Source organism: Amblyomma mixtum, chromosome 3 (assembly GCF_055824585.1).
Source record: "Amblyomma mixtum isolate Tamu chromosome 3, ASM5582458v1, whole genome shotgun sequence".
NCBI classification, from domain to species: Eukaryota; Metazoa; Arthropoda; class Arachnida; order Ixodida; family Ixodidae; genus Amblyomma; species Amblyomma mixtum.
In genome coordinates, this window is record NC_143014.1 from 425,516,058 (window position 1) to 425,542,695 (window position 26,638).

At 43.8% G+C, this 26,638-nt stretch overlaps 2 pseudogenes across 1 annotated transcript in view; one reads left to right on the forward strand and one right to left on the reverse strand.

Moving 5' to 3' along the window:
* The window catches only part of LOC149357958 (uncharacterized), a 104,176-nt pseudogene that overhangs the window by 56,316 nt on the left and 21,222 nt on the right, over positions 1 to 26,638 (forward strand). The gene's annotated exons all lie outside the window — the stretch shown is intronic.
* Positions 1,370 to 3,465, reverse strand: LOC149357959 (uncharacterized; annotated as a pseudogene).

Consider the following 26,638-nt stretch of genomic DNA (forward strand, 5'->3'; position numbering starts at 1 on the left):
CATTCATAATCTTGGTCTCCGCCTATCATCTGGAGCATACAGAACATCACCAGTAGCCAGCCTATACGTTGAAACTAATGAGCCCGCTCTTGAGGACCGAAGAATCGCACTAACATGCACATACGTCTTAAAAATCCGTTCTCTTCCGAAACATCTCTGCCATCCAGTTGTCACCAAGTGCCCATCTAAAAGATTATTCATCAACAAACCACATTCTATCAGGCCATTACTACTGCGCTTTGAAGATAAATGTGAAGAGCTAACAGTACTAGATGCCCTACCGAATATTGCACAAAGGAATGAATATTTGCCACCATGGTACAGCCTGCCTTCAGTATGTGACTTCACAATGACACATTTAGACAAAAAGCAAACGCCAAACGAGTACATATTACAGGAATTCTTTGCACTACAAGAAACGTATGACACCTACATTGAATTTTATACCGATGGCTCAAAAACAGAAAGTCATGTCAGAAGTGCAGTAATCCAAGAAAAAAATAAACAGATAATGCGACTACCAGAATGCGCATCAGTTTTTACTGCTGAGTGTTATGCCATCTTCATAGCTGTAGAAAAAATAGTAAGAGAGAACATCAAAAATAGCATCATTTACACCGATTCCTTCAGTATGCTCAAAGCACTGCACTCCAGGAATGCTACTGAACCCATAATAGGAAACATCATACATAACATAGTTAAAATCACAAAACAAAAGCACAACATTAAATTCTGCTGGGTTCCTAGCCATGTTGGAATTGTAGGTAATGAGAAAGCAGATGTATGTGCTGCACAAGCCCGGAATGGCCAAATAAAGCAAGTGAACATACCGCACAGGGATTGTTTAAAGTTTATCTACAGTAAACTCAGAAATAAGTGGCAGGCAGAATGGGAAGAGCACGCAAACAACAAATTACATTCTGTTAAGCCCATTTTAGGGGAATGGCAATCGTGTAGGCATCAAGAACGTTTTACCGAAGTTATTTTATGTCGGCTCCGCATTGGACACACCCACCTCAAGCACAACTTTCTGCTAACCAAACAAAACAAACCTCTCTGTGACATGTGTGGTGCTGAACTCACAGTGAACCACATTTTAATTTCATGTATAAAGCTAGAAGAGCTAAGAAAGAAATATTTTACAACATTTTACAGGGAAACCATCCCATTACACCCCATGTTACTTTTAGGTGATCGAGCACTGGTTGACATCTCATGTATTTTTAGGTTTCTCAAGGAAGCAAGCATTTTAAACAAACTCTAAGTATAGAAAGCTTCACCTTTAACAAAAACTCTAACCTTGTGTTTGGCGCATCATAGCCTCAGTTGCTTTTGCGCCATTAAAATCAATATAACTAACTAACTAATCTCAGGGTATTAGTGGAGGCACAGCACTGATGACAACAGCTGGAGCCTGAAATGTTGGCCCTTTAATGAACTTTGCCTGCAGGGAGTGTTGATAAATGTAGGCATTGTGGCAGCACCCTGGTGAGCCAATATTTGTGTACCAAAAGTGGCACTGGTGGTGTACGGAGGGGAGCAGCACAATGCTGTGCCTGTCAAAAAAAAACAGCATTAACCCTTTCAGGCGCCCTTTTTTGTTTTGACTGAAATCAGTTATTTTTTTACCTAAGTAGTATATTCAGGCCTCGAGGATGGGAATTTGTTAGTTTTCAAAATTGAAAGGCCAGCACGTAAGGTTTTAAACGATGTGGAGAATTTCGTACGAAGTGTCAGATTTGATAGAAATAGTAACATCAAAATGTTCTCGTGTGTCAGGTAAACACCTTAGGGATCGTGTAATCACTTTGTGTTTCGAAGATTCGCATTACGCTCGAAATTGAGCAAAAACAATGTTTTCACTCACGGCAAAATCTGCTGCACGAAAACGGCGGACAAAGTGCTACCTAGCTCACACTTATGTGAAATATTATTTACTGCATTTGCTACATGGTACAAAAAAGCAACTTATTTGCAACAAGAAGGGTGCTCAATTTGACTGAAATAATGAAATCACTGTTAAGTGTTCCAGTTTCTCAGAAAAAGATGTAAGTTTGCCACTTATGCAATTGTGTAAAAGCGCCTGTAAGAGTTAAAAGAATTCTTCACAAATCATGAACGAGCACAAGGAGTTGTGAACTAAGACTTTTGCATTAGCAAATTCGTATTGTTGCAGTGCTGCCTTTCTGGCTGCAACATGTAAGCTCTACATAAGCCAAGTATAAGGTAACTGACCAGGCTTTGTAGTTGTAGTAGTCTTATGTGTTTTCCTTTGGTGGTTACATGGGAAAATGGCACCCGTCGAGTGCACCCATCGCTTGTGGAAAATTGCAAACGGCACTGAACTCTCTAATGTGGTCGCCCATTGCGTCTGGAGAAGGCATGTTGATACACTTGTCCTTGAGTAGGCACACTATGGTGTCACAAAACTCCTGATAGATGGGGTTGAGAGTAGATCGCCCCAGGCCGAAAAGATTGGCAACAGACCTATCCTCTGTGAGGAGCACAGCTTGTGCATCTCCACTGCAACGTGCTTCTCAACAGAGATGGCCAACAGCATATTTGTGTCGATGCACTTCAGCAGGGGCCAGCAAGCTTCGACTATGCATCGCAACGGCATCACACAGAAACTCTGTTTAGAGAACCGCTCACTGAGGTGGGGGAGGGTGTTCTCGAACCTGCCTTTGATGCGATTGTACATTCACCTGTCCTGGTGGACTGTAGATTTGCATGCAGCTGCGACACACCACCCGTTCGTAAAAAAAACAGCTGCCTTTTTACACTGTCTCTCCTCTAGCTGCCTCAATCTCGGCTTCAAGGTCAGCAGCCGCCACCGTCTTGAGAGCAGTCTGGCGTTTCTTTTTTTTCTGATAATAAACTGCACAGCTGTGAGAACAAATCTTTTGATTTTGGCGCCAACTGCTATCACAGCGTCTGGCTACAGATTTGGCTGCCGCTGCACCCGACTACGCAGTGTCGCCGGACATCACCATGTTATGGCTGTCGATGGAAAATTTGCCGCCACCTAACACATGGGAGGGAAACTTCTCATTGAGTATTGAAAATGCCTCTATAGCACCGGATATTTCGAACGTGCTGGAAAATCTTAATGCAGACCGAGTTAAATGAGGATCGCAAGTGTCTGTGTGATGGATATTGTAACCAGGCTATTATGTGCTCTACGTAGTTGCATTTTTGGCTTGCTTTATTGCTGAGTTATGTTCATTTTTGTGGTGTCTTCCCCCTATGGTCGTTTTTTTGTGCTACCTTTTTATTCAAGTATGTATCACTAACTAGCCCAGCTAAAAAGTTTTATTGATCCTAATTGGCTCTGTGGGTCAGGACTGAGTATGTTGATGTTTTGCCATAACGTGTTTTGCGCGCCTAAAGTCAAGGTGACGCTTGCCAAGTTTTTCCTGTGGCTGTAACCAACCGAACTGCACTTCTCAGTTTCATGATCCACATTGCGGTTCAGCTGTTTTATACAGGCGGAGTTATGCTCAATGCGTGGCGACATTTTGGTCTCGTGTAGCTGTCACAGAGATTGCTGAACTTTGAAGGGGCCATCATAGTTATAGTGTGTACCTGTAGTTACGCGCATCTGTTTTCAGTTTTATTGTGTGCGTTACAGGAGTTTAGGTGTTGCTTGTTATTGGTGCCCCATAGCTTATCATGCTGAATGTAATGCTGTTTTAATAGGCTATTTTAGTGTTACTTTGTTTTTTGCCATCTGCCATTAGGTCAGGTATCCCAAACAATGCATGCCTAATGGATGTACGTATGTCTGCATTCATTTAGGAGCGTGCAGCATGGATCCTGCCACCACAAGAGAACTGCTGAGCTGTATAGCATTGAAAGGTGAGTCTCAGTTGCCACTACAATGTATAGTTTTAGTTTGGTATTGCATTTGGTATTGTGTGGTGCACATACGTGTCCTGCTGCTTTTTATGGCACTACCATTTGAAGGAGAGCAGTGCAAAGATTTGGGTTAAGGCATTCAGGAAATGAAGTGAAAAATTTGTAGGTTTTTTTTTTGTCTTGTGTGATGTCGTGTGAAGGAAGCTTCTTAGCTTCCTTCATACGTATGTCCTGAGAGGGACCTCATGTCCTTACCATTGTTTGCTCAGTTGTTGGATGTCAGTTTTAGTGAAGAGATTGGGTCTGGGTACATGTGGATGCATTCAGAGTACGTTTGTGGCATGGTACATGCAAAGTACAGTAGCTGAGAGTTTTCTCATGTTCATATATTCCAGATTTTGTGTGAATAGGAATAGGCTCCATTGTAAGCGAGTAATCATTATTGATATACAGGGCAGGCACAAAGGTGGTTTAAAGCTGTGAAAATCGGTAGGGAAACAGAAATTACATTAAACAGTCAATGCCTGCATTGTGTGTGGATTCTGGACAGAAAGCAGTGTGGGTTTTGGTTGGGCATCATTATTCAGGGTAGTGCATTGCAAATGAGTGGTAACGTGTGCTCCGGAGGTCTTTTTCACGGCATAATAGCCAGGCCTTCAACATATGATACAATGTTTGAGCCAACATTGGCTTGGGTGGCTTGTGTATGATGTCAGTGGCACCACGATGATTGGCTACATAGCACCCACCAAGCTACATCGGGGCTAGTGCTAATAAGCAGTTTGCACGAATGAAAATTACTTCCCCACATTCCTGATTCAACATCAGAGTGAATGGTGTGACACCGCTGCAAGCTATCTGTTGTGAAGTAGTGTGCCCACCCATGTACTGAAATATGCATGTTTGAGAATCCCTAGGGGGTTAAAGGAATGCAGAGCTTTGTATTACAACATGGCTCACAGTCTATTTTTGGTGAGGCATGTAAGGCATGCTGAAGCAACATAACACGACTTGGGCTGCAGGGGCAGTGCTGTGAACAGTGGCACTTGCTCAGCTGTGTATTGCTTTAGTAGGCGATAAGGCTAGTATAATGCTCTCACAGGTTCAAAGAATTGATTACACTGTTTAGTGCCATTTCTTTGTTGTACTTTGTATGAGAACTATAATCTGCTATCAAGACACGGCAATTTTTTTAATGGGTATAGATTCCATACATAGTTGACGATGTGGGAGCTTTTTGTTCTGCCTGGAGTGTGACCAGCGCACATTGCCTTTCTGGAGCAGCTGATGCCCCTCCGAACTCAATTACTTCGTACGCCTTATGTATTAGTCTAGTTAAGTGTTTTTGCATGGTATTCAGACTAATGAATATAATGATGGTCCAGTGAGGACCCTGAAGCAGTGGATACTTATTTGTGTTTTAGTACAGTTCATTAAGCTCATGAGGGTCTAGAGGTAGGCTCAAAACAGTCACCTGTAAGAGAGATAAAGGCTGTTGGTTTGGCCAGGTGAAAGTGATAAAGAATGAGAAAAACAGAAGTTATCTTCACAGCATGCTTGCTGGGACGATGACCTCACAAACTGCAAAGATCTCGTGTGCTAATGGCTTGTAGTGTTTGTTTCTGAAGTTATGTTTTACTTCTTCTGGGATTGATCTGTTATTTCATAACAAAGAGTACCTTTTCTGTGCTATTTAGCAATATTCGTATTATTTGTAACAGTCTCAGTGGTTAATAATGTCCATTGAGGACCAGAAGTTTATTTTTGGCTTGAGTGCTCAGTTAAACCTGGCTTTGCTTAGGGACAGTGAAGCTATTCTTACACCCAGTTGTACGTTTTCTTCACAATTGTGTGATTCATGAGTGAGATATGGTGTAGTAGTGTTATTCATAAGAGGGCATTGCTTTTCAGTATCTATGCAGTGTTCATTTAGTGACACATGCCTTGAGGTACTTATAAGAACCTCCAATTCGATGTAACATTTGGTGCCATGTACCAGCCTCTGAACCTTTGGGCCTTATTTTTGGAGATTTTAATATTTATATTTCAGATGCACAGCAGTATTGCAGGTTTCTCTTAGAATGATTTAACATGCTTAATTTAACAACACAGTGAACCCTGTAACAGCCACTGCCAACACTTTGACCGATGATAATTTGGCAACAATGATATTAGTGCCCATGGCGATCGCCAGACCTCCACATCATTGTTGTTGCTAGTCATTTGCCAGAAAGTATAAAACCAAGTTGAATTAAAGAATGCAATAAAATTGACTAATGTATTACTAGAAGGAAGATTCCTTCAAACTATACCATATGACGTCCCCGCAGGGAGGCGTCTGCAGCATGCAGACGTTGGTGAGTGGCGACACCACGGGGTTAACCCGAGCATCCGCAGGGACATCCCCGCAGGGGGATGATGGTGAACAATGCATCACCACGGACCCGAGCATCCGCGCTTAGCCGTGCGTGGCATCGCCGTGTCCGGGGAAAAGGGGATCCTGGTGGTTGAGCCGATGCCGAGCGTTTGGACCCTTAAGGCCCCTCGGCGGAGGCAACACACCACTTTGGCCCCAGCTTCCTGTAGACGGCACCTCCGGCCTGACCCGACCGGGGGAAATCGGCAGTCGCCTTTTCCTATCCTCCCCTCTATCTTTCACTTTCCTATCTCTTTCTTACAGCTCTCCTGTCTCCTCCTCTTTTCTTCGTTTTTCCTCTTTTTCCTGGCGGCGAGGGTTAACCGTGTGTGACCAACTACCCTGAGTTGGGTCATATTAGGTTATAGTTAAGGTGTACAGCTGGCGTGGGCAGGACTTGCTCGCAAGTTCCTGTCGCGTCCCCTTGTTGGTCTCCATGGTGGGTGGCTGGCACCATGACCGAAAAACATTAATATTTTATGGCTCCCCCATTTTCCAAACCAGATCGCTCTCTCAAAAGAGGGCTGAACGATGCAGATGATTTTTTTCAGAAAAGAAAACTATCTTTCCCAAAATTTCATGTTGTCCATAGCGAAGCAGAAGGAAAACAAGCAAGACTGATATCCCCGTTCCTAGTAGCAAAGTGCCTTACAGACACCTTGGGCCTCGGGTACAAGGTATCCAAAATGGCCAGCGGTGACTTACTGCTCAAACTTCGTGACACTGTCCAACACTCTAAACTCTCAAACCTTGCATCCATTGGGGAAATCCCAGTCTCTGTCACTTCACATCGATCTTTGAACACTGTCCGAGGCGTCATATCTGAAATCGACTTTATCCACCTCTCTGAGAAAGAAATGCTTGAAGGCCTTACTGACTAAGATGTCATAAATGTTCAGCGCATAAAGATCCGGAAGGATAACAAGGAAATAGACACAAAGCACCTGATCCTCACTTTCAATACCAGCGCACTGCCTGAAAGCATTGAAGCTGGTTACCTGAAAATAAATGTAAGACCATATATACCCAACCCACGAAGATGTTTTAACTGTCAGAGATTCGGCCATGGCTCACAGAGTTGTCGCGGCCGCAAAACTTGCGCAAAATGCTCGTCAAAGGAACACCAAACTGAAGAATGTGTTGCTACACCGCGGTGTGCAAACTGTGAAGGAGACCATGCTGCCTATTCCAGAGCTTGTCCTTCTTGGAAAAAAGAAAAAGAAATCATTACTCTCAAGACTACACAAAACATTTCTTTCAAGGAAGCAAGAAGGCGATATGCTCAAACAAACACATTCTCCTTCAGTGCAAAAACAAACTTCGCCGATGTGGTGCGTGGGCGCGGCGCACCACACCAGGCTTCGGCACCCGTCCAGGTCACTCGCAGTGAGCCTGTGGCGGTGCCATCCGCGCCCCAAGGCAGAGCAGCTAACGCTGCTCCGCCAACTGCAAGTCAGGCTGCGCAGACCCCCGGGTCGGCGGGCCTCAAGACCTCTTCTCACAGGTCGAGGTCAAACTCGAACGCGAACGTGCCTTCTGCACGGTCGTCCAGCGCCTCCGCAGAGGCGATGGACACGGCCCCGGGCAGCCCCGCACCGTCCACGTCGGACGGTCGGCGGAGCTCTCTGGATCGATCAAAAAAAGACAGGCCCCGAGTCACGGGGCCATCAACAACTTGATCTACCTTTCCATCCTATAGAAACACAAAATTAAGATGGCTTTCATAATACAATGGAACTGTAGAGGACTTTTAAACAATTACAGTGACATAAAAGACATACTAGGAGCACACGCTCCTGTCGCCTTATGTCTACAAGAAACAAATTTAGGTCCCCAAAAAAATAACTTTCTTAAGAATTACACTGTTTTCCGCCGCAATCGGGTACAGGCGAGCCGGCTGTCGGGAGGCGTAGCCATCATAGTGAAAAACGGTGTCCCGGCACGAGAGCTTCAACTAAAAACAAGACTCGAAGCTGCTGCAGCCACTCTGGTTGCCCATAAAACCATCACTGTGTGCTCACTATATATTGATCCGCACTTTAATTTAACACTACATGACTTAGAGGATCTTTTAGAGCAGCTACCAGAGCCATACCTGGTAGTTGGAGGTTTTAATGCACATTCATGTTTTTGGGGAAGCGAGAAAACTGACGCTAGAGGCCATCTCGTAGAGGATTTTATTTTATGCAATGACGTCTGTTTACTCAATTCTAATAAACCTACATACTGCTCCCCAACCTCGGGGAAAATGAGTGTTTTAGATTTGTCTTTTAGTTCACCGTCTGTTTTTAACGATTTTAACTGGAGTGTTTTAGACAATCCATATGGAAGTGATCATCTCCCTGTCGTAATAAGTCTTTCATCCTCGCTAACAGTTATTCCCACAAAACCACGGTGTTGGAAGCTACATTTAGCTGACTGGCAACTTTTTAGTGCACAAGCCACATTAGAGAACATAGTTTTAGAAAATACTGACATCAATGAGATCAATGAGAAGTTCACAAATTGTATCTTAGCTGCCGCACATTTAGCTATTCCTCAATCCTCTGGAATAGTAAAACAAAATCACAAATACTGGCACACAAAAGAATGTAAAGATGCAAAAAAGAAACAAAACAAAGCCTGGGGCATTTTTCGGAGATATCCAACACATGAGAATCTCATAAACTTTAAAAAAGCAAGAGCAAAAGCACGATACATCAGACGCAACGCAGAAAGGGCATCATGGCAACAGTACATATCCTCGATAAACAGCTCAATAACATCCAAAAAAATGTGGGAGCAGGTGCGGAAATTCACTGGAAATTTTACTCCTTTCACATTTCCAATGCTAACAACACCCGGTACTCAAACAACATTAGAAGAACAGGCCAACATATTGGGTGAGCATTTTTCTACAGTTTCAAGCTCGTCCAACTACACACACTCCTTTCAAAAACACAAAACAATAGTAGAAAAACAAAAACTTCCCTTCAGAACATGCATACATGAAGACTACAATCAGCTTATTACAATGCATGAACTAAACGCAGTACTAACATCCGGTAAAAAGACAGCACCAGGCCCAGACAATATACATTATGCCATGCTTGCTCACCTCTCTGAGACTGCCATAGAGGCTCTCCTAAAATTTTTCAATAAAATATGGATGAGTGGAGAAATCCCCCAAGCATGGAGAGAAGCAATCATAGTACCCTTTCTAAAACCTGGCAAACCACCAACTAGTCCCACCAGTTACAGGCCAATAGCACTCACTAGCTGTATAGCAAAATCATTCGAAAGCATTCTAAACATCAGACTAACCTTCATACTTCAGTCCCGGCAACTTTTAGATATACACCAGTGCGGTTTTAAAAAGACATGTTCCACAACCGATCACCTTGTTCGCTTTGAGAACACAGTCTGGGAAGCGTTCATCCACAAGCAACACTGTATCGGGGTCTTCTTCGATCTGGAGAAGGCTTACGATACCACGTGGAGGTTCGGTATCCTCCGTGACCTAGCGGACCTAGGTATCCGCGGCAGGATGCTGAGCTGTTTGAACGACTTCCTAACCAACCGCACGTTCCGAGTCCGCCTAGGCGCAACCTTCTCCAACACTTTTATACAAGAAACTGGCGTACCCCAGGGGTGCATCCTCGGCACGACCTTATTCATCATCAAAATGAACTCCGTAGGAAAAGTAATCCCAAAATCCATAATGTATTCAGTTTACGTAGATGACCTCCAAATAGCATGCACGTCTTCCAGCATACCTACTTGTGAGCGACAGATACAAATAACAATAAATAAACTGGCTACCTGGGCAGATAGAAACGGATTTAGATTTTCTCCTCAGAAAACAGTAGCGGTTCTGTTCTCTTTGAGACGAGGCCTACAGGCCGACCCCACACTATATCTAAACCAGACCCCATTACCTGTCAAACAAGAGCATAAATTTCTAGGAGTAACTTTCGATAAAAAGCTCACTTTCTTACCACATATAAATAGCTTAAAGAAAAAAGGTTCCCAGGCCCTCAATATACTGAAACTACTGTCAAGAAAACGCTGGAGGTCTGATAGGGCATGCCTGTTACATATATATCGTTCTCTGGTTCGCTCTAAGTTAGACTATGGGTCCATAGTATATGGCTCAGCAAGACCATCCTACATAAAACGATTGGATCCTATCCACAATCTTGGTTTAAGGCTGTCTTCCGGTGCTTACAGAACTTCACCAATAGCAAGTCTGTATGTGGAAACGAATGAACCTTCCTTAGAAGATCGAAGAACTGCACTAACTTGTACATACATCCTCAAAATCCTGTCTCAGCCCAAACATCTCTGTTACCCAATTCTGACGAAATGCCCATCCCGAATACTCTTCAACAACAAGCCTAACGCGATTAAGCCGTTGCTCTTGCTCTTCGAAGAAAAATGCCAAGCTCTGAACATACTAAACGAAATTAAAAATATTGCCCCAAGACACGAAGCGCTACCACCGTGGTACACTCTCCCCACAGTGTGTGACGTCCCACTAACACGCCTCAGGAAAACCTGTACACCACACGACCATATAATACAAGAATATCTAGCACTACAAGAAAAATACAGAAATTACACTGCATTTTATACTGACGGGTCAAAAACTCATGCTCATGTGGGAAGTGCAGTAATACAAGGAAAAAATGAAAATGCAGTACGACTTCCCTCATGTGCTACAGTTTTCACCGCGGAGTGCTATGCTATTAATGTTGCGGTACAGAAAATAACAAATGAAAACATCAAAAAGAGCATCATTTATACAGATTCACTGAGCGTTCTTACAGCATTAAACTCCAAAAATGCCACGGAGCCACTGATTGGAAGCATCATACACAACATAGTAAAGGTCACAACACAAAAACATGTTATAAAATTCTGCTGGGTTCCCAGTCACATTGGCATTAGGGACAATGAGAGAGCCGACATGTGTGCTGCACAAACCAGAACCATGGAAATAAAACATGTGAATTTGCCTCCTAGGGATTAAGTTAGTGCATAGCAGACTAAGAGCCAAGTGGCAAGCTTCTTGGGAAAATTAAGGACACAACAAGCTGCATACCATAAAGCCCATTTTAAAAGAATGGAAATCATGCCGTCATAAAGAGCGTTTTATCGAAGTAATTTTATGTCGTTTACGCATAGGTCACACACACATCACCCATAACTTCTTATTAACAAAAAAGACAAACCTGTGTGTGAAATGTGTGGTGAGGAGCTCACAGTAAATCACATTTTAATTTCCTGTTCGCATCTCGAAGAACTTCGTAAAAAAATTTTTACGGTATTTTACAATGAACACATTCCATTTCATCCCGCATTGCTTTTAGGCGAGCAAACACTTGTCGAGCTTTCACTTGTTTGTAAGTTTCTAAAGAAAGCCAATGTTTTAAACCTATTATAATGTAACCTCTGCACACTTGACATAACATCATCTAACCTTGTGTTTGGCGCATGATAGCCGTAGTTGCTTATGCGCCATAAAACCCCATATAACTAACTAACTAACTATACCATATGACGTGAGCATGAGTGAAAAAATTTCACCTCTGCTACATATAGTGTGGTCACCATGGTGAGCAAAAGGAATGTCACTCTTTTCTAATGCATCAAACCAAGAAAAATGCCGAAGAAGTTAGGGATAGCTTCAACAGTGTTGTTGGCTTCCCTTTAAGCCAGCATATAGAATTTTTCATGACCCCCGGGAAAGCAGGTCTTGTGGGCTGTGTATGGAGAAGTGGAGGAGCTTAATCCTCAACTCTTTTCTGTACTACGAGCATAGGCCAGTGCCCAATATGATGGCGCCCATTGACTTCTTTTGAAAAGGTCTGTATTACCTGTTGTAATTGAAGATGCGATTCTTAGCTCGGTTAGCATCTAGTTTGATAGTATTGGGTCCACCTTAGCTTGACAATATGGCCCTATAAATGGCGCCCCATTTGAGCTAACCTTCATTTTGATTTTTTCCTTCAATATAAAATAGCCAGGTAATTATTTAATTATTAAGTATCGTATCCCCATGCAAAAAATCGGGGCTTGATACTAGCATTGCCAAGATGATTAAACGCTAAAAATTCTTTAGAGTGCGCATTATATCGAGACAGGGTAAAGACTGAATGTAGTTCCTATCTGTAAAAACGGACAGCATGCTGAGCTTAGTAGGTAGACATCTATTGAAGTTCTAAACGTAAGTAATGGAATATTGGGGAAATCACTTCATAATCATATCAGAAATTTTGACTAGATGCGGTGTTGGTAACCCCAGCCAACATGGGTATTTAACGCATCACTTGCCCACATTAATTGTTCTTGCTTGAACACAGCTCGTTAACACTGCCCTTCATGGCAACAAGGTTGAAATAGTGATATGCTTGGATATCAAAAAGGCATTTTATACCAACAGTCAGCACATGTTATTAAATTAGGTGTATAATTATTGGTGCAGACAGAAATTATTGGACCTTTTTACAAGCTATATTTTGAATTGTAAGCTGAGTGTTATCAGAACTGTAATTTTTCATGCACAAACATTACTTGCTAGCGTAGCCGAGGGCTCCGTTTTTCAACTCATTTTCTCAGTCTTTGTAAATGATCTCCCATCTGAAACCATTCAGAAACAAAAATGTATGCTGCTGACAAGGCGTTAGCTTCATGGAGGACACAGTGCACGACTTGCAGGTTGAAGTAGGAACTGTTCGTCTAAACATTATTGTTCAAGAGCCTAATATGCAGGCTTTCTTTCAAAAAGTCTAGAGCTGCATTTAATAGCTTCACCGTATATGTCGACCATAAAAGAATACATCGAGTCAGATCTTGTACATAACTTGCTATTATTTTCGTTCGACTTGCATTGAAAAGTGGAAGTCATGAACATAGCCTCCCATACTTAGTATACGACTGCCAGATTCTGTTAAAGATGTGAGGGTTTCAATTTATATATTCTTTGTGTACGTTCTGTTTATTCATAAATCTGGAGCCTTTCACTGCAGCTGCCCACATAGGCCATGCTGTTTTCGTATATTAAGGGGGGGGGTACCACGGCGGCCATCTTGGACAAGATGTTAGTTCAACCACCAGGGCGGCTCCTTTTGTCCGTGGAAGCGTAAAAGCGCTCCTCTGAGACGGTCTGGTCCTCCTCTCTGCGTTACCTTGACCTCCTCTTCCTCGCATTGTGGCAGAAGGAGGCGGTTAGTCACGGAAGGGGGATAAATGCCCCGACAATGACAACCGCGCTCGAACGTGTTTGGCACACTCATACTGCTTTTTTCACCCCTACGCACCCTTTTGCCGCCCTGCCATGGTGCCTAGCGATTCTTTTTTACGAGGTACTATTTCGAATGTGGAAAGTCTCTATATCTTTGACATTTACAGATATCATATTTTGTTTCCATTTTTTCCAGAGTTGTACACGTTGTTTTGTAGTTATTCTTTTCTCACAACCCTGAACAATATTTTGATGACTAGCAGCGGTAGCCACGGCAAGCAATATTACAAAATAAATCTTCGTAGGTTCCACTGGCATCCATAACAAAGGGCCACAAGACATCTATGGGCTATGGCCTTCGTAAAACAATATGGATGATGTTGAAATGGATGCAGCAGAATAGTAGATGACCTCTTGGTTTTAAAGGGCTGTTGTCATGTGTGTTGTCACAGCCTTTTCTGCCGTCAGAGGCACGTGACGCTACGCAGCTGCGGGTGTCGCGTAAGACTTGTGTGCTATTGATTCCCGTTCGCCATGCAAACGTTTATTTTGCAATTCCAGGAAAAACACCTGCAGTGAAACATCAACCCGAGATTTCGAAGCATGGCGAGTGTTTTTATTGTTTACTCACACACTGCCAGTGCTATGTAGAATTCTAAGAGAAAGCTGATATGGTAACAGTAAATAAGAGAAAATGGGCAGAATAAGGCATATCAGAATGGTAGAAACATATTGCGTTCAAGTACTAATGTTGTTGGGTCAGTAGCTGCGGAGAGGAGCCGCCGCGGTGGCTCAGTGGCTATGGTGCTCGGCTGCTGACCCAAAAGACGCGGGTTCGATCCCGGCCGCGGCGGCTGGAATTTCTTTGGAGGAGAAATTCTAGAGGCCCGTGTACTGTACGATGTCAGTGCACGTTAAAGAACCCCAGGTGGTCGAAATTCCCGGAGCCCTCCACTACGGCGTCTCTCATAGCCTTAGTCGCTTTGGGACGTTAAACCCCATAAACCAACCAACCAACCAGCTGCGGAGAGGAAAAAAAACCAATATCACAGTGTGTTAGCCCCCTTCATCTCCCCATTCCCGATAATAGCTTGGGAGAGGTAAACTCTTTTGTGCTTCAGTCTGTGACGTAGAGATGCGTTGCAAGTAATGCTGAACTTTTTTTTTCTGCCCGCGCATCCATGCATGATAACAGAGATCCCGAAAGCGCTTACGGCCGCAGCCGGCAACATTCTTTTCGTTCACTTTTTATTGCCAAATAAACCACTACCACCACCAAGGCTCGAAAAACGAAAAGGAAACACTGGCTGTGAAACTTCGACTGGAGACTGCGGGACATAGCTGGCAAGAGCTAATAAGTACTCATTACAATCGCGTCGAGTTTCTCCCTACTGTGGACTTAGCATAGCATTTCCATCCATTCATTGGAACTGCATTTTGTTGCCACACGAGGCAACGTTCCTGCTTTTCTGGTATCGTTAGTGATCAGCACGAAATTGTGATAATTCCAACAGTTCTGATTCCCTGCTGTCTTGTGAACACGGATGTGAGCGTGCGGCATCATCTGTCTAGAAAATAAGCGATCGAATGTGGATATTGCACTACCCCCCCCCCCTCCCATCTTTTTGTACTGGCACTGTTTGTGTAGTAAATTTGTATAGTAAAAGGCTCATTTTTTCTCCATTCCGGGGAATGTGGGAAGTCAGAGCTATACGCACCGTGGTAGTCCTCTAGCTGATGTCCGCAAAATCAGTGGACTTTTGCTTTCACATCACCTTTCAACTGAAATCGCTTCTGCTGCTCTGTTTCGTTATGTTTGCTCTAGCATAAGAAAACATTTTGTGCTCACGCTGAGGTCTGGGGCAAATCGATCCTTGCACAATTAGTGAATTGCGGCGATAGGTAGCGGAAATTCGCAGATCTGGCCTTCCAGTGGTCTGCATTGTCCAGGAGCCGATTCGAAATATTTGGCGGCGTTTCAGGACAGTGCTTCTCAACCGATGAGCCATAGCGCGAGGCAGAGGTGCAAGATCGTGTCTTCGCCCTAGGATGATCATCTCTGGCCGCCTCCTCTCTCGCGATACCAGACACTCACAGAGAAAAAGATGACGTACAAGGAGGCTCCTTCTGTGTGTCTCATCTTTTTCTCTGTCAGTGTCTGGCAGGGCTGTTGAACCACTATAGATCAAGTCCACTCAACCCCTATGAATCAACTCCAAGTACTTCAGAAACGCGTTTGCAGGGTTGCTTGAACTCCCTTGAATATTTTCTGCGAAAATGCATGTATAATTGTGGGTGCAGGTGGCCTCAAGAGCAGTAACGGGCAGTGCTGGCTTCAATACCCAGAAATGAAAGGGGTGAGTCATCTGTGGACACGCCTTCCCCGGTGCACTTTACAAGGCTACGCTGCTGCGTCTTGTCGCTTGAGTCTGGTGACTGTCAGGACCACGCATGTAACTGTGAGCTACTAAAGACTACTGGCAGTGCACATTCCCCCCACCCCCCGCAGTTGTTGACTGAGCAAGCGTCGTTCCTGGAAAGAAACGCACAACGCACTGCTTCACCACGACGGTGAGAGCAAGGGTTGGGTGCCGCGCTAAAGATTTTTATTACAAACCCCACTGCGCCCAGGGTGGGTGGGCCCTGACAACTTCTACCCACTCGCCGCAGCAGAGGCACACATGTCTGTCTCCTCTTTCTAGCCTGGCCTTGGCTGCAGAAGAAGCTTGGATTGGAACAGCCGCATTTCAATCGCCTTCGCAAAACATCAGCTTCACAGAACTGTGAAACCCCTCCCTATTGTAAGCAGCGTAACGTCAAAAAGTTGTGGCCCGGTGGGCAAAATTAACAACTTTTGGTTCTGAGCCGGTGTTGTTGGTCCCGAGGGCTCCTTCCCTGCCTTTCTACCCCGATTCGAGACGCCTCGCCGGACCTCACAGGAAAGAAGAGGGGAAACGCTTGCGCTGAATGACTTAGGCCGGGGGAAAGGCTGCAGCATGGGAGGAGCGTGCTTCAGGCGCCAGTGAAAAGCGCCTTTCCGGCCGGTGCCTCATAATTGTACGGGTAGGTCTGCTGAGTAGCTGCTAGGGTTGTGGGCTAGGTCTTGAAGGAAGCCAGTTTTCTTTGCACGTCTCGTAAGTCTTGCTTCAAAATGTTTGACAGCACCACTGTCGTTGACCGGCGGAACTCTATTGTTGAGTCAAAACGCCCGCGAGATTCAAATGCAGCAGCCCCGTCGACCAACAAAGGCGCGAGCTAACATGAGTCATTTATCACACCAAAATTTACATCACTGGTAGTATTAAGACCAGCGACTTCAGTTCCTGTGAAAAAGCCTGGAATATAACAGTGATCTTTCACGCTGGATGTATTTTGCGGAGGTTACGGCACACAAAAAATGGCGCAATTGAATGGCGCAGTACTACCGTTCTGTTTGTCATAGCAAAATTCTGCGTTAAGAGGGTCTGGAATATTTCCTAAATATTTCGTGTGCCGGATTTGTTCCCTATACGATGTTTACTTGCTTCTAAAGTTCGGTTGAAAAAAGTGCAGTTTCTAGGTTACGACCAACTTTGAACAATGAAAACTAAAAAATTATGACATGTAGCTCAATGAAATTTTCAAGAATTAACAAAATGGGTACTATCTACAATCCTGCTAAATATGTTTGGGATTTATGAATTGGACTAGGAGTTATTAATGCGTCATTTTTTAAACTTCACACTTAATTATGGCACCAGTTCTAAATAACTACCCAATATAGCTCAATAACTCGCTTGTAAGGGTCTCGAGTCACACTTCATCTAAAAGCTGCAGAAGCAGTTTTCTTTTCGGAGCAGTAGTTTTCGTAAAAATCCGGTCAAACGCAGGCAAGTTGAGCAAAAATATCGTTTTATGCCCCTCACTCTTTTGCTCACTGCTATCATACTAACGTGAATAGCTTTTAGCGACACATACCACCACAAAGAAGATACAATTATCTTTACAATGCGCTCAATATCATTTTTCTATGCAAACGGATGAGCCACCCCGCTAGCACAAACATGATGAAAAACTGCTGCTGACCGCCGCTAGCGTGGTACCGCCGCCTTAAGAGGTTTCACCAGTGGCAGTGTCCATAGGAAATACATGGGAACTTTCAGAAGCTATACCGTGTCTAAACATGGCTCGATTTTCATGAGGTTTGTGGCAGCGTTTTCGTCTTTAGTGAATAGAGGAAATGTTGTGGGCAGATTTTATTGTTTAAGTTTCATTTTTTTACCAATTAGACGCAAAGTTCCAGAAAAATGGTGCTTTTAGATATGTCGAACTTTCATGTCATCTTGGGAAAAAACTAAGCCAAATATCAAAATTTCGTCCGCAACATTTCCTCCCTTTTTCTTTTTTGATTGTTAAGCCGCAATTTTTATCCATATCTAACCTAGTGTTTGTATTTTACAGGCTCTGAAAGTTGTGTATGTATTTTCTGTGGTGATTTGAATTTCGCGCTAAAATTTTACTAGTGCGACGTGGCTCCACCTGGCGACAAATTATTTTGCCGCTACTACACTCTACCACCAACTTCTTGCTTGTCTGTGTTCGTGCGCACACTTTTTTTTAGAACCTGGACGAACTTGATTTCTTTCTTTCCTTTTTTTCTTGCTTGGGCTGAATTTCGGAAGGATTCTTTTTTTTTTTCTTGAGCTTGTGGTGCGGAAAGGAAGCGGAATGCAAGGCCACACCCAAAAGCACCTGACCTCCACCCTCCCCTCCCACAGCACACACAGTAAGGCATTGTTCGCACCAAAGCACACATGAGTCGAGTTATTGGGTCAAAAACCGGTTACTTTGTTCACGTAAACGCGCCGAGTCGCGCCGAGGGATCGGGGGTTGACTCAACTCCACCCTGCCCCGATGTGCTTGTAAACGCTGCCGGGCCGAAAAAACGGAGGGGAGAGGATAAATGCAAACTTGTTTTTCACTTGCGCTGTCGCACCTTCGAAGCAGCGGTGGTGTGCCTCAATCTTGGCAGTGTTGTAGGCGTTACTGAAAAAAAGTAACTAAATACGTTACTCGTTACACTAAAAAAAAAGAACGCGTTACCGCCCTACGTTACCCACAAAAAAAGGTAACGCGTTACCGTTACCGAAAAGAAGTATCGCACGTTACTTTGCCGTTACTCCATGGCAATAAATTTTATTGAGTGAGTCATCGCTGTAAGAACAATTTTATAAAGCTCACACTTCATTTAATTCCAACTTCACAAAGAAAACAGCTGAACTCAACAAATTTACAGTAATTTTGGTGTGCTTCTGCTTACGAAATTACGCGGAAATTGTGTAGCAATCAAGAAATGCTTACATGTTATAGTTCCGGAAAAAATATATTAGCGCACATAAACAATTTCTTTTTTAGTTGAACCTGCATAATTATCGCAAAAATGCGAGTGTTTACTTTCAAGGAGTTCAAGGTCAGCTTCGCTCGCTTAGGAACTCAATAACCTGAAACATAGCCGCAGTTGCAGAAACAGCAGGTTGACTGCAATCCCCTTTTCTGTGCTGTACCATTGTACTCTTTCGACGGCTCTCTTGGGGCCATCTTGAAGTAAACTGGCGACATTCATGAGTTTGCTCAGATGAGGGAATGCGAATGTGTCGCGTGGAACGAGACCTTTTGGCTGGAAAACAAGCTTACGCAGAAGCTGACTTACAGATTTCAACAAATGGTCCATTGGTGGCTCGGCATGCGTCCACTCTTTAGAGAGTTGTGGATGTGAGTGGTTTGGGGGTGAAGACAAGTGTGTGACTGCGTGTTCGTGCTTTTTTTTTTTAGTTGAGTGCGTCGTCAAGGGCAGGTGTTTTTTGCCGTGCATGCGAGCCGCAACAATGGTCGTCGAGAACACCGGTACAATTTGTTTATTTGCAACACCATTTTCGGCGTTTTTTTTTTTTTGAAAAAGGGGCGGAGGGGGACAATTGAAATAAAAAAGTAACTAGTAACGCGGCACCCCACGTTACCGAAAAATGTTAACGTAAGTACGTGACCCGTTACAGTTCCGAAATGGTAACTGGTACGCTACTAAGTTACCGAAAAAAGTAACGCGTTACCGACAACACTGAATCTAGGATGCTACCACTGCTCTCTCGCAATGCGGTGCTCGACGCTTGGTGTCACTGCTTATGAACCGGTCTCGATTAGCCAAAATCGAGTTCATGTAAATACGCGTCGGTCGAGTTGGGTTGACTTCTCTCAGCCCGACCCCCGACTCAACCTGGCCTTACTGGTTCATGTAAACAGAGCTAAGCAAGCACTCGCTTATGCAATGCCAAAGTTTGCGTTCAGTCACCATGCATAGCTACAGGACGCTCTCGGTGCTTTTGCAAACCACACTTCTCGTCCTTTTAAGTTTCATCCAACTTTGATTTGCTTGGTGCCTTAATTGTTGGTGCTTAGAATAAGCGGAAGATGGGTGTTCGGCGCTGGGAAACCTCCTACGAGACTAGGCAAAGTAAGCTACAGGCTGTCACTACAACCCAGGACATGCTTCTGTAGCTATGTAAGGAAGGCTACGTGGGAATGGGAAGAAAACCAGTCATAAGGCCTTGTGCTAGGAGCTCCTTTCTTTCCTTTTATTTAGAGACTGACTACATAGGTGTTCAACACAATGGAACCTTTTCCGGGTAATGTCCTGCGGATGCACCAAGCCTCTCTTCCGCCATTTTAACTGACCGCACCTGTCTGCTCAGGCGAAACCAGTAACCCCACCCTACCATTGTAAAAGAATTTTCGCAGAAAAGACTCAAGGAAGCTTAGGCAACCCAAACCGGAAACGCTAAATTGGTGGGTTACTGGGAAATGGTCCATTGTATGACCCCCACATCCTTCTGTGCTCAATGGCTTGAGATGGGCGAACTTTTTTGTGCTTCCGACCACACAACCTTGACCGCATAACTACAGAAAGTTCTCGGTCTACTTTTTGTACGCGGAAGAACGAATACTTTCGTGTCGCAGTCAAGGGTCGCGGTGTAGTTTACACACCTGGAGGGGCAATAGAACTTCCCTTCTTTTTGAGGTACTCAGGTGCTGCCATCTATCGACAGAAAAAGTTCAAATCTGAGTTGCCTTGTAGCTGGTGAGCCCTCTTAAGCACCACATACGTACTTACCTACCTAGCTTCCTACATGGAAGCTGCTGAGGCACAGCACACCCTACATACACTGAACCCTTTCACTGGTTGCAGAAGCCAGGATAGTGAATACTTACACATTCACAATGTGCCAATTCAAGCACAGTGCCATTTTAAGCAGACTGGGTGAGCAAAAAATCCTCAAAATTTCCATTTCTTATTTTGTTTTATTTCTAGAAGGACATTTTTTTGTGGCTCTTTTCCAGTGTTGCGCTTCTTCCTCTGTTGTATATTTTCCTCTAAAGACTACCTTTGAGAAGTAGGAAGTGAACAGCCAGGCCACCATTTTTGTGCAGGCAATGTCTTACCAGGCATTTGCAACATGGTTCCATCAGTGGAGCTGAATGTTTCTTTGTTCAGTTGGAGTAAAACATGTTGGGAAGCAATCTTGGTCTTAATGTTCGTGATAGCATTTTAGCTCTTCATTTTGCGTCTCTGTGAGTAAGGTAAAAAAAATGCATCTTGAGCACCATATGCACTAAGGTTGTCCACACTATTAGCTGCAATAACATTCAAAGGTGGTAACATAGGAACAGCCGAGGTACTAGAGTCTTTTGGGCTAACCTAAAGCCATAACATTATCCGCCGACTGACAGAAGTTTCCTCTGCTCACCAAGCAGCACAGCAGTTAAAAAATAACTAGGAAACTAAATGACTGGTAAATGAACACAAAGGTGACTCCAATGATGGCTATGAAAGTTTTGATTATGAAATAAAGTGTTCAGAAAATGTTGGCAAAGCTAAAAAATTCTCAAGAAAGTTGCTTTTTACTTAACTCATCTATCTCAAAATGAGATTTTTTGTTACAGTGGTGCCATCTGAAAAAGATACGAGACAGGAGGTCAATTCCTTTCTTGTACTTGATGTGAGAATGCACTGAATCTATATTAGGCATGTGCAATGATATGTTTTGATTTTATTGGCAGATAGTGCCAAAAATGGTCTTAAATGTGCTCCTCGAGAGAAAGTATTGATAAAAAGGTTATTTTAATTGTGTTACACAGCTTTGCTTCAGTTTAAAGAGCATGAAGCAACAATAAAGGCTAATGAACAGGTAGCTGCTGTCTACCTAAACCTGTAGATGGCTTCCCTAAATCACATTTTACAGTAAAATGATAGCAGTCCTTGAGGTGTCTTTGTAAGGCCAGAAACAAATACAAGGGCCCCACCTTGCACTCAGTGCAACTGACCTCTATATCACAACAAATACAATGAAAGACTGATAGTGTTTAATGTTGCCCTCATCAAGAATAGCATTCTTCACCCTGTCGAAACAAACACCAATTTTCTGCACTCTTGAAAATGCAGTGTTGTACATGTTGACAAGCAATTCAATTTTTCCACCTCTTCTTTCTAGTTGCAGTCATTTTTATTCTGTTTCATAATATCTTTCTGTATAGTTTATTTTGCTCTGCAGAACCTGCATAGCTTCTTGGCTATGAATTCAAGGGAAGGTGTTTGTTCAAAGACAGTCGGTGTCAGGTGCTCATTTACTGTTTTTAAGCAAATGCGCTCATATGTTGCTCTGTAGTTCCTATATACTGTTGTTACCTTAGAAGTAATTTTTGTGTGCATGTACTACTTGTCTCTGAGAATGAATTCTTTCAGTTGTCATGTGCTGATCTCCATTTTTCGTACCCCAGGCATCGGGAAGCATCTCAGTTCATCTGTTGGAGTGCTGTTGACTCAAGTCAGCAACATTGGTACTGACCACTTATTCAGGTGCGGCAAATGTATTGCTGTCACTTTTATGCATTATAGCCCAGAATGTAAGGTTCAATTCTTTTCAAAGGAGTATTTTGAGGGCATTTTGTTTTGGTGTTGCATTTAGTGAGGAGGTGAGAGGGGCCATTTAATCCATGAACATTTTCCGCAGCAGTGGCCTAGTCGTCTGAGCGTCCGCCTCGCATGCGGGAGGTTCGGGGTTCGATCCCCAGTGTCGCCGGGTGACCACCGGTGATACAGTGGGTACCAGCTCTCCCCTGGTCTGGTGCTCGGCTTCTTCAAGGGTGAATTGCGTGGGAAATGGGTCTTTGAGTATCGAAGAAAAAACCTTGTGTCTTGGCACTCTTTGGTCGCCGATGTATTTCACCCTAAAAATTCATCATCATCATCAATACGTGAACATTTAGGTCTTGCTGCGTTCTCGTAGTGATTGACTAGTTATTCCTCTTTGCTACAGTCTCTATAGGTAAAGTTCTAGAGCTGGTAAACTTAATCCGAATGCTCTAGCACATAGCTCGCACTGACATTAGCTGTGGAGTGGGTACATACATTCGTTTCTTAGGAAAAGTAAATCTGAACATAGGACTAATAAGCATGCTTACTCAACTATCATGATGAAGTTGTGAGCTCTAAATTACAAATATAACCACGTGCATAGAAAATATATGTAGTGTTCCTGAACAGTTTGCCCTTATTTTGTACTACCCGCGTGAGTTAAAAAAAGCTTAAGTAAACAACCTTATGTCAGTAAACAATTATTTTAAAAGTGAAATTTGTACACGTCCTTCTAGAAATGGACTTGCAGTGAAAGGCAATATTTGATCCTAATTAAAAATCATATCCTGTATTAGTATAGCCTGTGGGAAGGAGTGGGTGGTTAAATATATATTTTGGCTATTGTGTATATCACTACTCTTGTACACATTTAGTGGCTGGGCTTTTCAGTTTTTATTTCTTGAAAATTTGGAGGAATTTTTTCGATGTTTATTTCAGAACGCAAGTGCCAGGTTTATTTTGGTGAATATTGTTTTCGAAAAATGCATTACTGACTTTTACGGTTATTTGATGTGCCAGTCCAACAGACATAGACATTGGCAAACTATCTCGGTGTATTTGTCTGCAGAAAAAAGTTTGTCAGCCAGTATTAATGTTTAAATGGTAGTAATTTGACCTCTGCTTTTAGAAAAAATTGCTGCAGTCATTAAGAAAGTGAAGCTAGTTAAATGAGATAGCTGGCAGCCAAAAAGTGCAGGTGGCAATTTGCTTCTAAGAACTAGGTTGACATGTCATTGGGTTGTGGCACCGGGTTCAGCAGGAGCGTGAGGCATCACATGGTTTGTGTGTGCATGGTAGCGATGAAACTGTTAGTCAGTTGTCACGGTAGCCAGAACATGGTACTTTTTTGTGATGCCCATTCATGGTTTCATCTCAGTGTCCTGCATTCAGTTGGTAAACCTATTCAATCAGCTAATTCCTCTAAGTGGAGGATGATAGTAGACAAACAGTGCTTGGCTATCAGGAGGAGAGGAAGAGTGCTTCCTGGTCTGCAGGGGTGTGTAAGCTAGTGGAGCAATCCCTGAAATCGCACAACTGTGCTAATGCTTATCGAATAATATCACCGTCCCATCACACCCCTCCCTTCCCTAATGAGTCAATTTTCAGTTTTGCTGGAGAGTAACTCATGCTAAGCAGTGAGGTAGCTACACCTTGCAAGCCAAAAATGCAGACCTTTTTCAATTTAAACCGAAAAAGTCTGAGTCTTATATATGATGCCTGTGGAGAATGCACGAGAGGGTTAACTAAGCTTTAAAATTAGAGGTTGGTGAAGGAGAGCTCTTATGGAAATGTCGCAGAGATATTTTTGCTGTCCGTGCCTCTGTTTTGTTTGACTGCAGTGTAGCACTGATATTTTTTGCTTGTACAGTAATTTCCAAAACTTTTAGAAAGGTTGATGCCCTCAAAATGTCTTTGATCTTGCGAGTGCCGATCATCATGTTGGCAGAGGGTAAAGCGACATTGAGTTCAAACTGAAATTGTCTACATTGGCAGGTTACTGCATTTTATTGACAAAAAGGCTGTGCTCCTGCCCCGTCCCATCGTTGGGCTCCTTAATGGGTGGCTGGAACCACAGCTGAACAACACATATATTTTTTGGCTCTCCCTATCCCACAAAACAATTGGCCTGCAGACAAAGGGCAGACCGATGCAAGGGCACAATTTTTCCAGAAACCAAAAACATTTACAAAGTACCATGCTCTTCATAGTGAAGAAACAGAAAAAAACCCACTAGAGCCAAGTCACCATTCTTAGTGCCCAAATGCCTAACTGATGCCTTGGGCCAGGGGACTATTTAAAATGCCTAGTGGTGACCTGCTGCTTAAACTCAGAGACATTGCCCAGTACTGGATACTTTCCGGCCTAGTGTCCATTGGGGAAATCCCTGCGTCAGTTACAGCACATCGATCTCTAAACACCATCCGCGGTGTGTTTTCTGAATCAGGTGGTGTGTTTTCTGACTGGTTTCAACTTTTTCAAGTTAACAAACTTTGCCAATGTGGTGCACAAAGGAGGTGCACCACATAGCACTGTGGCATCTTCCCAGGCCACTACCACTGAGTCTATGGCAGGGCCATCCATGCGCAAGGCAGGGACAGCGAACGCTGCTCTGCCATCTCAAAAGCATGGAGCACGGGTCCATGGGTCGGCATCCTGCAGGAGTTCCCCCCTCTGGGGAAGTCCTGAAACCCACACACCCACGGTCATCTGGCACCTCTGGCGAGGTGATGGATGTAACTCCCAGTCCACCCGCTTTGCAGTGGTGGACCAGCTCTCTTGAGCGAAGAAAAGACAGAACCCTGATAACGGGTCCAGAAAAGAACTAAATCCCTTCCGTATCAACCAAAAAACATACTGTAAGAAAGAGAGTTGGGGTTTGGTGCCCCAGCAGCTAGCGCTGACGAAGGCGAGAAAGGAGAAGAAAGGAGAAGCTGACAAAGTTCGGGTTTGCGCTTCCGAACGCCGGCCTGCTGAGCAGCACCGCTGGGACAAGGTCTGTGGCCGTCAACACTAACTGTGCGAGTCCCCTCATTACACTTGGTGGAGGTGCTGAGTGAGAGTCGAAGGACGCGCGGAAGCGCTGTAGCAAAGCGATGAGCTGGGCGCGTTGGTGAGGTGGTAGAGCGGCATTGACAGAATGGGAAAACATATCCGGGGAGGACGGGTCGGCAACGGCGATGGGAGGAGTGAGGGTGTTGATGTCATGAATGTCAGGGTCATCAAGGACAGGGGAAGCGTCGTCGAGATCGATGACATCTACCGTGCCAAGCGATTCTCCCCGAAGTAAAGTGGTGGGAAAAGGCAACGGGTTTGCGATGTACAGGGCGCCACAACCACCAGAAAGTGTGAGCACGGCATGCGGGAGCATGACAGATTTGGGATGTGCACAAAGGGCAGAGGGCGAATAAAGAATAAAATACAAACATGAATTCTTGGTTCAGTGGAACTGTAGAGCACTACTCAGGAATTATTTACATGACACATATTCTAGCGTCAGTGTTGCCTGTAGCTTTATGTACCCATGAAACCAATTTAACTACCCTCGAAGTCAATAGAATACTGTCTGCCAGCAAAACAACTGCTCCAGGATCAGATACACTGTGAAATACTTGCCCATCTTTGCCAGCCAGCCGTAGAAGAATTTCTTTAGCAAAATATTCATAAAATGAAAATACCTAAGGAGTGAAAAAGAGCCATCATAGTGCCATTCCTGAAACCAGGAAAACCACCAACTTCCCCTAGTAGTTATAGGCCAGTATTCCTTACAAGCTATCTCACCAAATCTTTTAAAAATGTCCTCAATATTAGACTGACTTTTGCCCTCGAATCCTGCGAACTTCTTGACATCCATTAATGCGGCTTTAAAAAGGCATGCTCAACAACTGACCATCTAGTCCGCCTCGAAAACACAATCGTAGAAGCTTTAATACACAAACAGCACTGTTTTGCTGTCTTCTTCGATATGGATAAAGCTTATGATACAACATGGCGGTTTGTGATCCTCTGTGACCTAGGGGGCCTAGGTATCCGCGGAAGGATGTTGAACTGCCTGAATGACTTCTTTTCCAACCATTCTCTTCATGTACACCTAGGCTCAACCCTCTCAAGGAGAATCATTCAGGAGAATGGAGTATCTCAGGGGTGTACAACAAGCACGACACTATTTATTATAAAAATGAATTCCATCACTAAG